Consider the following 14,498-nt stretch of genomic DNA (forward strand, 5'->3'; position numbering starts at 1 on the left):
TCGGACTATTCTGAGTAGATTCTAGAGACAGCTAAAAATTCCTGGAGATCAGCAGTTACAGAAATACTCAAACCAGCCCATCTGGCACAAACAAACATCCATGTGATTATCTAATCAGCCAACCGTGTGCAGCAGTACAGTGCATAAAATCATCCATATACGGGTCAGGAGCTTCAGTTAATGTTCACATCAACCATCAGAATGGGGAAAAAAATGTGATCTCAGTGCTTTGGAGCGTGGCATGTTTGTTGGTGCCAGATGGGCTGGTTTGAGTATTTATGTAACTGCTGTCAGTGCAAAATTCAGCGCAAATGTTCGCTCCAGGTGCGAATGACTTGTTTCATCACAAAACGAGAATGAGAAATCATGCCGAAAATCTGTGTTTGGTGTGCAAATGCCTTTACAGTTTATCATTGTTAACAATTAATAAATTTTCATTCATTAAAGTTAACAATTGCAGATAAAAAAAACGTACAATTTGCAATACAACTTCATGACTTTAAATTTGTGCGGCAGGTTTGCTCTTGCATTCCTCGCCACTTTTTACAACTGTCAAAATGTCTAAAAAGAAACTTATCTTTAGTTGAAGAGACTGTGGGAAAATTTTGTTAAACAGGTATATCATTAAGGCACATTCGGGATTGTGTACAATTCTAATCTTGCATACTAGGACAGATAGTATGCAAATGTGTATGCCCTCCCTTAGAGCAAGCTATGAAAATGAAAGGAAGCAAGTTTGGAAATGTAACAACATAGGCATTATTTATCAGGAATTTTCTGTGAAGCCAAATGGTATAGAACATTTTTGTATTTTATAAATATATGCAAAAAAGACAGATAGAGGAAGTGAAAAAAAATACAAGACGCAAAATTGATTTGAAAAGAGACACAAACACACACACTAGTGAGAAATTACCTCATTTCACACTAGCTTAGGGATGCCAGACCATACTTCCTTAATAAAAACCCTTGCGGCAAACATATGCTTGTGTAACCAGGAGTTGAATCGAGCACAGCTTGCAGGGGGACTTGCGTGGATTGCTACATTATGCCAAGGTTGATCAATAAAGTTTCACATCATTTGGAAATATGTGAGCAGACAGAACAATTCAAAACAGCAGTCTGTCTGTCATGCTTCAAGATTGATGTGTTACAAAATGGATGCTACATTGTGGAGCAATTGCACACACAAAGAACGGAAGAAAAAACTATTTAAAAGGTGCAATATACAGTATGTCATACATAATTGACTGACACTTATGTTACGTTATTTGCTGGAAATCTTCACCTCGACTGTCACTCTGAAAACAAATGAATGCTAGCAGCATATTATTCAAGTACGGGGTCTGACATCAATGACACCAAATCCCATTGGTTCATGTGTTTCAAGACCGATCAAAATGCAACATGTTTGAATGTTTTCAACTGAACGCGTTTTGAACTTTTGCCCTTTTTGGAGCTTGGTAACCTCAGTCCCCATTTATATTCACTTAATGGACAGAAATTTCATTTTTGGGTGAACTATGCCATTAACAGCATACAAAGACACTTTCAACAATAGAGATGACTTTACTGTGTCCTTGACACACACAAAGACACACACACACATGCGCACGCATACACACCTGCAAACCTGCTACTGGCACGACGGCGAGAAGGCGACACCAGCTCCTTAACAATCTGCAGCACCTGCATGATCAGACAGGGGGTGGAGCCAAGGCGTGTATTTAAGGCGTGACTGGGAGTGGGACTAGAATATGGCAAAGCCGGAGGAGCTTCATTCTTGCCATTCGTGCAAAAACATTACTGAAAAAAGCATCACTTCTATTTTTTTCCATTCAATTTATGTGCAAAGATAATGCATCCAAGGGTAGCTTCGGTCCGTAAGAACAATTAAAACTCATTACTACTTCATAATGCATAAACAAACCGCAAGATACATTTCTCAGCATCCAAAATGCAGTTATCATCTCCAGATTTTCATCTCCAGCCATTCAAAAGCAGCACATAGGGTTTAAACAGCAATGTATCCAGTAAAAATATCCAGCAAAATTTGCTTTCTGCAGGTCACAGTAGTCTGAACACGAGGGTCCATGTCTCCTTCCTTCGTAGCTTACATCTTCACACACACACACAAATATTGTCCTTTAACTATGATAGATTAGCTCTCGCAGTTCTTCTCATTTCACTCTTTCGCAGATACACAAGGTCCTGCATCTCTCCTGTAACCTCAAACTGTGTCAGGTGAGAGAGACCATCTGTAAAAGTGCCTACAATTCTCTCTCTCTCTCTTTCTGTTCCCAGCAGTCAAATCAATACAGCCAGAGCAAGCTGTGTAACACAACTCTACTCTATTCTCCTTCTCGCTCTCGTTTATTCTTCACAGCCCAGCTCGTGCTCTGACACACAAGTTCCAGCTTTAATTTAGAGAGCATCTGTTACAACAGCCCCTCCCCTTAACTCTCTCTCTCCCTCAGTTCTAGTCTCCGTTTATGAATTGATGCGAATATGTAAATACTGGTCTAATTTACAGGTCATCGCATATTCAAGATTGTATATGTGGCCGGTCAGAGAATTGTGAGGATTTTAATGATTCTGTTTCCGATTTGGATTCCACTGAGGCTGCATTATTGCCAAGACATATTTGGTTCTTAATAAGACATTCATCTTATTTTTATATCGCTATCTGGCACCCCCGCATCATTTGGAAACATTACGCTAGGAAATGGTCAATTAAGTTTCCAACTGAAAATCTATAGTGTGGACATCTTTTCTTTTTTTTCTTTTCTTTTTTTCTCCCAATTTGGAATGCTCGATTCCCAATTCCTAAGTCCTATTGGTGGCGTAGTGACTCGCCTCAGTCCGGGTGGCAGAGGATGAATCTGAGTTGCCTCCGCATTTGAGACTGTCAATCCGCGCATCTTATCATGTGGATTGTTGACCTAGCGCATGTGGAGGATTCACACTATTCAATACGGCATCAATGCACTACTCACCACGCACCCCACCAAGAGCGAGAACCACATTATAGCAACCACAAGGAAGTTAACCCAACTTGATTCTACCAACCTTAGCAACTGGGCCAATTGGTTGCTTAGGAAGCCTGACTGGAGTCACTCAGCACACCCTGGATTAAAATTTGCGACAACAGGTGTGGAAGTCAGCGCCTTTACTTGCTGAGCTTCCCAGGCCCCAATGATTACCATTTCTTAATGATGCCATTAACAATTATTTTGTAATTTTGAGAAAGAAACAATGAGCGAGAACAACATTCTCATGACAAGTTGTAATATATTGTACGAAATGGTTCAACTGTAAGATATTGTAAGGCTCGTATGAAAAGATACAACTTTTATTCCCATTGAGATTCCTGATTTATTCCCATAATCAAATTTAAAATGTTAGCTAACCTCCTATTAAACACTTTATTTTAAGGCAGGACGCGTCACTGAACAAATTTGGTTATTCCCAACCCCCACAGATAGACAGATAACTTAGCAGCTGGAGGTGTATGGATGACATTTATGCTGGCTGTCGGTGATTTTTGGAGCTTCAAATATTAGATCACCATCCACTTGCATTTTAAGGACCTATTGAGCTAATATATTTTTCTTCAAATGTATTCTGGTGAAGAATAAGGTTATACACACCTGGGATATCTTGAGGGTGAGTAAATAAGTAGAGAGTTTTCATTTTTGGGAGAACTATCCCTTTAATCATAAAACAGACCAAACCCCACAGTGACATTACATACATTCAAGCACGCACACGCACACACACACACACACACACACACACATATACACACACCTATTAGTCAAGTAATTTTTATTTGTATAGCGCTTTTTATAACACACATCGTTTCAAAGCAGCGTTATGGGAAATCACGCATTAACAAAAAATGAAACTGCAATATCTATAAAGTCTTAGAGTGATCATTATGAAGTCTGATTAACTATGATTGTAAATGATGTCTAAAAATCAAATACTTATATAATAATTGTATTTAGAACCCCTGAGAGCAAGCTGAATGGGACTTGCAAGGAACACAAAACTCCATAAGATGAGCTCTAAGCATGCTATTCATCCACGTTTGCCTTTCACAGCGCCTGATCTTGCTCAAGGACAGTGTGTTATCAAAATACGTCATATATGATGTGTGCGTGTGTGTGTTGCACAGAAATCTGGCGGCATGTACGCTGCTGTAATCAATCTCTCATAAAGGGCTCCTCTGGCTCTCATTCTACCTCCCACAAATGTGCTGAAAGCATCAAAAGCACACAACACCCAGACACCCTTACATCAGTGTTACATCATCACTGCTCACCACAAAATAACACCAGTAACACAATGACTGAATACGGATTTGACCACAGCTATCATTGGACTGTATCTAAATTACTACACAACCCTCAGCTAACCATAATGCAGTGCAACTTCAGCATTACCACAACTATAAATAATACCTTTGCAAGGCTCCTGGCGTGTTCTTTAAAGTTATTGTAACCTGTTCTTTCACAGAACACTGCACAAACGTTAAACCTGAGCAATAAAAGTGAAGGAAAGAAGGTAGACAGGCAGGAAGCTCAACAAAAAGACAGAAATAGACCGATGGACAGACAGCTAGCTCAATATTCAGCCAGCCAGATTACAGACTGGTGGTCAAAAAACTCTCTCGGTCTCTCACACACACACACACACACACACACACACACACACACACACACACACACACACACACACCTGTGGCTCTCTGTCACTGGCTTTGAGACTGTATAACCTAAGAACACTGCAACTTACAGTGAGATAGAAACAAAAAGAGAGAGTTTTCTTAAAACCATACAAACTTGGCCTTGGATTAGGTATCAAAACTCTAAAACAAAAACAAAAGTATTGGTTTGGATATGAGACTCAGACTCAGACAAGGCTGCATTGTATTTCGGCACATTTAATTTTATGACCTCCAAGGTCAAAAAGGTCTTGATCTGTATCTGAGCTAGAGGTCTGCAACCCGACCCCGATGGGACCTGAGAAACGGACCGGCTTCGGGTCAGTTTTTCAAGTAGAACTTTGGATTGGGGTCGGGTTTGTAATTAATGAAAATATAAACAGGTTTACTGAACTTGTTTGCGCTTGTGCACAGGTTCTCACTCACAGACACGTGCAAATGGATGAGTTAGGGGCCGTTCACACCGAATGTGTATTTGTGCACGTCTGTTCTGAATTCCCATTATTAATTGATATGCTGGACGAATGTCTTTGACACCGTGTCTCACTTTTTCTTCAGCGTCTCATGCAGGACCAGTGTATTTTAAATGTCAAATTAAAAAGAACTTCACATTTTCAAAACGCATATCGAGACACCTGTGCTGTTTCATTCTTGTGCTGCGTCTAGATATTTTTTAGAGCAGTAGTCACAAAGATTCAACATTCTAAACATGTTCAGGCTGCATAGAGGGGACTGTTGCATTGTTTCATATTATTCCAGATTGTTCTGGACTAAGTGAATTTTCAGCAAATAAATGGTAAGGCAAAGTTGTTTTCCCCTTCTGCTCTAGTGTAATCAGGGGCTGCGCTTTTGGGTGTCTGGTATTGGTAATTTTCTGGGCCTCGAAAAGTTTTGTGTTAATATGAGTCTTAGTGCATCTGGTATTGGTCTGGGTATGGATTTTAGGGTGTCTGGTATTGGATCTTATGGTGTAAGACATTGGTCTGTGCTTCAAGGGGTCTGGCATTTGGTCAGGGTCCTAGGGTGTCTAGTAATGGTCTTTATCTAATCTTTGAGGGGACTGGTATTGATCTCTTACTGGGATTTGAGGGGACTGGTATTGGTCTGGGTCTTAGGGTGACTAGAATTGGTCTGGGTATGGATCATATAGTATCTGGCATTGGTCTGTTTCTGGGCTTCGAGGGGTCTGGTATTGTTCTGGGTATGGGTCTTAAGGTGTCTGATACTGGTCTATCTTTGGACCTTTAAAGTTACTGTAACCTGTTCTTTCACAGAACACTGCACAAACGTTAAACTTGAGCAATAAAAGTGAAGGAAAGACAAAAAGATAGAAATACACCGATGGACAGACAGCTAGCTAGATAGCTCAATAGTTAGCCAGCCAGATTACAGACTGCTGATCAAAAAAACTCTCTCTGTCTCTCTCTCTCTCTCTCTCTCACACACACACACACACACACACACACACACACACACACACACACACACACACACACACACACACATGTTGTGTTTCCATGTTTTATGGGGACTTTCCATAGACATAATGGTTTTTATACTGTACAAACTTTATATTCTATCCCCTAAACCTAACCCTACCCCTAAACCTAACCCTCACAGAAAACTTTCTGCATTTTTACATTTTCAAAAAACATAATTTAGTATGATTTATAAGCTGTTTTCCTCATGGGGACTGACAAAATGTCCCCACAAGGTCAAAAATTTCGGGTTTTACTATCCTTATGGGGACATTTGGTCCCCACAAAGTGATAAATACACGCTCACACACACACACACACACACACACACACACACATACACATACACACACACACACACACACTAGTGTAATAAGGGGCTGCTGTGCCTTGTTAAAACTTTGTATGTTTACTGTTTCAGTACTGTTACAAATGTTGTCTATATAAATACACCCTATTGCAACATTATTTGCTAGGAGAAGAAATGAGATAGTAAGCGATTTCGGGTTCGGCCTTAAAATCTGATTGTAATATTCAGACCGGTTAGGGTTACACATTCTCGGGTACGGGTCGTTTCATTTAAAGGTCCATGCAGACCTCTAATCTGGGCCAGAGGGGTCTTGTATTTGTCTGAGTTTAAGCACATCTGGTATTGGTCTGGGAATGGATCGTAGGGTATCTGGTAATTGTCTGGATATAGGTCTTATGGCCCAGGTATACTTTTCAAAGTATACTCTTTTAACTGCAAGCAAAAGCAAATGCAAATGTGTAGTGCTACTTTGTTATACTTTTTAGTGGTCAATGGCAGGCACATTCGCAATGATGCACACAGACATAGACTGTCCATTGATCTGAATCTGATCTGTAGCTGGCCTTGAGGAACATGGTATTGGTCTGGGTATGGGTCTTAGGGTTTTGGCATATGTCTGTATCTGGGCTTTGAGGGGTCTGGTATTGGTCTGGGTCCTTTGGGTATGGGTCCTTTAGGGTCTAGTATTGGTCATTATCTAAACTTTGAGGGGTCTGGTATTAATCTGTATCTTGGCTTCGAAGGGTATTTTATTGGTCTGGTTATGGGTACTATGGGTTCTAGTATTGGTCTTTATCTAAGACTGGAGGGGCTTGGCTCTTAGGGTGTCTGGTATTAGTTTGTATGTGGGTTTTAAGGAGTCTGGTATTGGTATCTGGGTCTTAATAGTATCTAGTATTGGTCTGATTATGGGTTTTAGTGTATGGTAATGGTCTGTGTATGGGTTTTTGGGTGTCTGGTATTGGCAATTTTCTGGGCCTTGAAGAGTTTTGTGTTAATATGAGTCTTAGTGCATCTGGTATTGGTCTGGGTATGGATTTTAGGGTGTCTGGTATTGGATCTTATGGTGTAAGACATTGGTCTGTGCTTCAAGGGGTCTGGCATTTGGTCAGGGTCCTAGGGTGTCTAGTAATGGTCTTTATCTAATCTTTGAGGGGACTGGTATTGATCTCTTACTGGGATTTGAGGGGACTGGTATTGGTCTGGGTCTTAGGGTGACTAGTGGTCTGGGTATGGATCATATAGTATCTGGCATTGGTCTGTTTCTGGGCATCGAGGGGTCTGGTATTGTTCTGGGTGTGGGTCTTAAGGTGTCTGATACTGGTCTATATTTGGACCTCGAAGAGTACTGGGTTATAATCATCTTCATGTGCTGTTTCTATGTCAGTTGGATCTGATCAGTGTGGAGAGAGCAGCAATAAAACCAGCATTTATACTGTCAGATCTGTGGACTGAACACTCAGCATGTAAGATTTAACAAAGGTGATGGAGTGTTCATGTGATAGCACTATTAGCCTAGAGTCCCGGGATGCTTTATACCACGTGGTTCAGCTGATCTTTAATAATGTATGCTGGAGCATGGATTAATTTGATTGAGATATGCAGAGGCACAGTGAAATCTCTCTGCACCACACAGTGATCAGAGATTCTGAGATGGAGTTCATAATGCGCTTATCAAAAAGGCCATCATGGATTTCCCCTCTTTTATTTACTCTATTCTACTGGCCAAATGCCAGAGAGACAGAGAGGGGACAGTGGATAGAGAGAACAATGTCATATCATGTTTGCCACTCTCTCATCATCAGTGTTACGTTTTACTTGCAGTGTGAAAGTTCTCTACAATGATTGGTTGTTTTAAACATACAGTGGAATCAAAATTGGAGTATTGTGGATTATAGTCCATCTAAATGCTAGTGTACTCCTAAAGTTGATACAACAAACTTCTAGCATACACACACATTTAACCATTTTTTTCTAGTAGAAAAAAATGGTTAGTGAAAGTTATAGCAAATCGTCAAAAAAGAAAATCAGAAAAGAACGTTGTTTTTGTTGACAATTACATATTTCTATTTAGCCATGTGCGATCCTGCATACACATGCATTGATTTTGTATTTTGGCTTCGCTATACACACATCATTTAAATTCATTTAAACTGACTGATTTCAGTTCAGAAGATTCTGGGCTGTCAGTAAAAGGATAAACTTCCGATGTACAGAGTCATGTGACAAAACATGGCACAGAACACAGCGGAGAAACAGCAATAAAACTACATCTGGTAAGAAACCTAATACCATTTTTAACAAGAGTCTCTAGTTTTATCTGATACGCCTTTATTATTTTTTATTTGAGCCATTTATCGCGAAACCACGCTGCTAAAAACAATGTACACTATTGTGTTCTCAGCGCTATTTTCCTTAGAATACTATATTTACAGTGCATAATCACATTGAGAATCAACGGGTTCATCCAAAAGCTGAACATTTTGATTTCAGAGGCTTTATATGGAGTAAGGATACAAAATAAGATACATTTCAAACGGTTCAGAGACCAGTGCAGACAGACAGCACACTTGAGGTTAAGGGGGCTTTCACACTAGCACTTTTGGTGCGCACCCGGGTTCGAATGACGTCAGAGTTCGATTCGTTTGGATGATGTGAACGCTGTCTTCCGAACTCGGGTGCGCACCCGCGAACCGTACTCGGGTCCGCTTAAAAAGGTGGTCTGGGGTACGGTTCATGTGAACTCCAGTACGGTTCGCTGCTGATATGAATGCAATCGAACCAAACGCGGAAGTGAACCGCTATTGATGACGTATAATGTGGTCGTCAGTCTCACACGCGTCACTTTCAAAATGAGCGGAAAGGGTTTACTTTGGTCTTCCGATGAAATTGAAACCTTGTTAGCTGTATGGGCTGATGGGTGTGTGTGTGTGTGTATACACTTACCTTGACGAAAAGCGGGATTGACGCACACGCACACGCACTGCAAGCAGAGAGATGATTTCTGCTTGCCTTCGCAAAAATTGTCTTCGGCGGACAGCCCGCTGTCTTTTGAACGATTTCAGTATTTTTGCGGCAGACAGACGCAAGTGTGTTTCTGTATCTTGATGTTGAAAACAAAACCAAAGGTTAAAAAAAAGAAGAACAAATGTGAACCGAGCAAGTCTATTCATTGAATTTTGATGCCTTTTCATTTTGCGGTTATCAAGCAACACGATTACGCACCAGCTGCAGCTTGATGACGCAAGCGCACCGCGGTTCAGATACAAATATATAATGTGAACACTGTCCATCAGGGGCAGGGAGGAGGGGGGAGCAATCGAACTCGGGTTCGGAACAGGCAATCGAACCAAGTGTGAAAGCCCCCTAAGTCATTCACTAAACATAGTGCAAGTACATATGCAATATATAGCATCCTATAGCTTTCCTATACAGCTAACGGCATTCTCTCCTAAAATCTGATCAAAAATTCAGTTTCAGGCTGCAGACATGGTGCAATTTTATTTAGTACATAGTTTCAGAATGTATAATGTATAATCTTATTTAACATGGTTGGCTGTGATTGGACAATTCTGACCATTACTTTGAATCAGAATGATTTATGCTCATTTCTGATTGGTAAAATGCTTCAGCACTGGATATCAATTGTTTGTTTGACAGTGCAAAGAGAGAACATTGAGATTGTGTTGCAAAAGTAGAAAGAAAAAAAAACAATGCAACACGAAAGTCAAATCAAGACAAAACCTTTCTACAGCTTGGTATTATTTAAATATTTCACAGCCTAGTCCCATTGTCCCTGTTTGTGGACATACATTTTTAGGAAAACTATATTTTTTTTTTGCATGTTTATTAGATGCTACTACGTACAAATCAAAAAGGGAAATAGAAAATGCACACAGCAGTCACACTCTGGTCTCAGGAAGTCACCACCAGACCTTTTCTGATGTAGGAAAAACCCAGGCCTGCCTATGAGGAAGTGCATGCAGGAACTGACTACATGTAAAAGGGGAATTTATGTGAGCATTGATCATTTCAGTGTCCTGCACCTATGAGTTTGTGTGTGCACCAGTCTCACATACACCCTTGAACCATACTAATGAAGAAAAAATAAGAGGATACACTCAAAACTTGAAAACAAGAAGCCAACTGCTTTTGAGTCAACTAAGTCTATGTAACTGTCAGATCACCACAAAACTACCATTTTCACATTTCAGTGTGTAGTTTCAGTGTGTGTGTGTGTGTGTGTGTGTGTGTGTGTATCCAAAAGGGCACAGGATCCATTTCCTCATGTTCCACTGTTTACTGTGAAATGTAACCACATTCCTGAGTGACTTCCTTCCTACGATCATCCATCTAGTTAGCTGAGCAAACACACCCATATGCTCAACATCAAACCATGGGCATCTGGATTAAAGTCACATAACAGCATGTTTCTTTAATAACAGAGCTTTGGGTGGCTCAAAGTCAGCTTAAGAAAGAGATTTATTAGTAATGTTTGCCAAGGCAGGCATCACTATTACTATTGCTCACACTTCGCCTGGTGGACGACAAAACACTCTAGCAACCACCTAGCAAAACCAAAGTATTCTGGCGGCGAGTTCAGCACAGGCAAACACCACTCACATTCAAAACAAATGCCTTTTGCTAGTCTGTGCTGTAGAAATATAGAAAACATTTATTTTTTCCAAATCAGCTTTGTTTCGAATGTCAATAAGTGGAACCAGCATTTGGCAATTAAATGTTAATCTGAAGGTTTATGCAGACTAACTAGTTCAAAAGATCACTGACATGCAAAACTGCAACATAATTATCATAAGAGCAGAATATTTTGAGGGCATAATACAATCTCATAATAAAATTTTCTGTTTGTATTCTATAAGCATTTGTGACCATATGATCTGTAAAATCCAGTTTCTGTTAGCGGCTGGGAAAGCCACCCTTTGTCACTCAGATCAATCATAAACAGCATCTAATCAATCACAGATTAAGAAAAACATAAAACTGGTGGGGAAAAAATGAAAGAGTATCATTCTCATTATAACTACCCCCTTCCGTCTCTTTTTACATTTATAGAGATCAGTCTGTCCTGTATGAGTCATCTTGCTAATTAGTGCTGCCACTCACTGGGATACAAGCATGGGGTAATGAGGGTAATTAACTCAACACAAACAAACACACATACACTCTCGCTCTGCATCAAAACAACTCATGACCAAGGTCAAAAAATAGCCTAGGGATAGTCAAGATGGTCAATTAATTGTTCAATAACCAACTAGTTGATTAGTGTGGTTTACTAGTTTATCTAGACTTGTGCACCGATCAGCCACAAAATTAAAACCACCTGCCTAATATTCTGTAGGTCCCCCTCGTGCCACCAAAACAGCGCCAACCTGCATCTCAGATTAGACTGTTGTGGGTGAAAATCCCAGAAGATCAGCAGTTACAGATATTTCTCAAACCAGCCCATCTGGCACCAACAATCATGCTACGGTCCAAATCACTAAGATAACTGTTTCTCCCCATTCTGATGGTTGATGTGAATATTAACTGAAGCTCCTGACCCATATCTGCATGATTTTATCCACAGCAGCCTTGTTGGTGGCAGATGAGCTGGTTTGAGTATTTCTGTAACTGCTGATCTCCTGGGAATTTCACGTACAACAGTTTCTAGAATTTACTCAGAATGGTGCCAAAAACAAAAAACAAAAAACATCCAGTGAGTGTCAGTTCTGTGGACGGAAATGCCTTGCTGACGAGAGAGGTCAACAGAGAATGGTCAGACTGACTCGAACTGACAACGTTTTAACTCAGATAACTGCTCTGAACAATTGTGTTGAGAAGAATATAATCTAAGAATGCTATTCTGAGATAATTTTGGCGGCACAAGGGGGACCTGCACAATATTAGGCAGGTGGTTTTAATGTTGTGGCTGATCGGTGTGATATATATATATATATATATATATATATATATATATATATATATATATATATGGTGCATTCATAAAGTATTAGGACCCCTTCATTATTTTCACATTTTGTTATGTTGCAGCCTTATGTTAAAATGCTTTAAATTATCGATGCTTTAAAATATCCTCCACATGCAGCAATGACAGCTTTGCAGATTCTTGGCATTCCAGCTGTCAGTTTCTCCAGATACTCAGGTGACTTTTCACCCCACACTTCCTGTAGCACTTGTCATAGATGTGTCTGTCTTGTCGGGCACTTCTCACACACCTTACAGTCTATCTGATCCCACAAAAGCTCAATGGGGTTAAGATCCGTAACACTCCAATTATCTGTTGTCCAATGTCTGTGTTTCTTTGCCCACTATAACCATTTATTTTTGTTTTCTGTTTCAATAATAGCTTTTTCTTTGCAATTCTTCCCATAAGGTCTGCACCCCTGAGTCTTCTCTTTACTTTTGTACATGAAACTGGTGTTTAGCAGGTAGAATTCAATGAAGCTGTCAGCTGAGGACATGTGAGGCGTCTATTTCTCAAACTAGAGACTCTGATGTACTTATCCTCTTGTTTAGTTGTACATCTGGTCATCCACATCTCTTTCTGTCCTTGTTAGAGACAGTTGTCCTTTGTCTTTGAAGACTGTAGTGTATTAAATTGGCAATTTCATGCATCAATGCAACAATGATTGACTGACGAGTCAATCACATTTTTTTGCCATTTTTGACCTGATATTGACCTTAAGACATGCCAGTCTATAGCATACTGTGGCATCTCAAAAACAAAGACAACGTTGTCACATTTATGTGTTTTGCTCATGTTTTGTGTTCATGTCTTTTATTTTGAAAGTTTATTCCTGTTTCATTGCCATGTCATGTGATCTGTTCCCTCGCATGATCCTCTCTTGTTCCATGTGTTTTGTTCTCATTGGTTTGTGTTCATGAGTCTTGTTATCTTGTTATCAGTTCTGTTATGTCATTGGTTCATGTTTCATTGTCTTATTATTAGTTTTGTCTTGTCTTGTTTACTTGTTACCCATGTCTGTGTATTTAAACCCTCATGTTTGCCATGGTCCTTTGTCAGGTATTGTTTTGTGTAACGTAGTTAGTCTAGTCAAGTCTATGTTTTGGATTCACGTTTGTTGGATAGCATTTTTTAAATAGAATCATGATCAGAATGGCATTTTGGTGAATTAAAGTACCAATTTCCTTCAGAAACAGCAAAATCTGTACATTATTCCAAATTTTGACCACCAGATAATATGTACACAATGAATAATAAAAAAACACACAAAAAAACACTTATACACCAGTTGGATCAGTTACTGAAATTATTCTACTAACATACAAGTTAGGATTTAAAAAAATATGTCTTCCTCAAAAGCACAAAAAGAAGAGTCAATGGAAGGAACATTGAGAGGAATTGGAACTGAAACATTATATTCCTCATGGTTCCCATCTCTAACAACATCTCTAACGACACCACAAATGTATCTATGGAGCAGTATATTGGAAACCAGGAATGGATTTGACTACGGAATGCATTAAATGGAGAGTAAAAATCACACTCACGTTCTACTATACACATAAATACAAAAAAAAAATATCAAATGAAATAGGGAATCTAATCAACAGGCAGTAGTATTATTTCCTTTGGTCATATTGTCTACACCACATCCTCAAGAGTTGCCAAGAATATAGACAAACACACAAACATACACACATTTCCTGTGTGGTTGTCCGGATATTTCAGGTGCCTTTTACCATCTGCATTTTGTCTTTTTCTGATTTCTCTATTTCTGTCCTGCTTGATGTTAAAGATCAAAGAATCAAGACAAGTTGAACATAAGATGAGAGAACAAGAGAAGGTGCAAAAAGAAGGTGGAGAGGTGTAGGGAGAGAGAGATGTAAAACTTGCCACAGACTTAAAATAAAACTCAAATAGGCCTTAACGATTTATTCCTAGACTTGATGTAATGTTACCAACGAATCACAAATGTACAGGAAAAAGTGAGGGAAA

At 39.6% G+C, this 14,498-nt stretch overlaps 1 protein-coding gene across 1 annotated transcript in view; it reads right to left on the minus strand.

The window, feature by feature from the left end:
* The window catches only part of LOC127638912 (USP6 N-terminal-like protein), an 88,193-nt gene that overhangs the window by 53,144 nt on the left and 20,551 nt on the right, over positions 1–14,498 (minus strand). The gene's annotated exons all lie outside the window — the stretch shown is intronic.

The sequence above is a fragment of the Xyrauchen texanus genome, chromosome 47, assembly GCF_025860055.1.
Source record: "Xyrauchen texanus isolate HMW12.3.18 chromosome 47, RBS_HiC_50CHRs, whole genome shotgun sequence".
In the NCBI taxonomy this organism is placed as follows: domain Eukaryota; kingdom Metazoa; phylum Chordata; class Actinopteri; order Cypriniformes; family Catostomidae; genus Xyrauchen; species Xyrauchen texanus.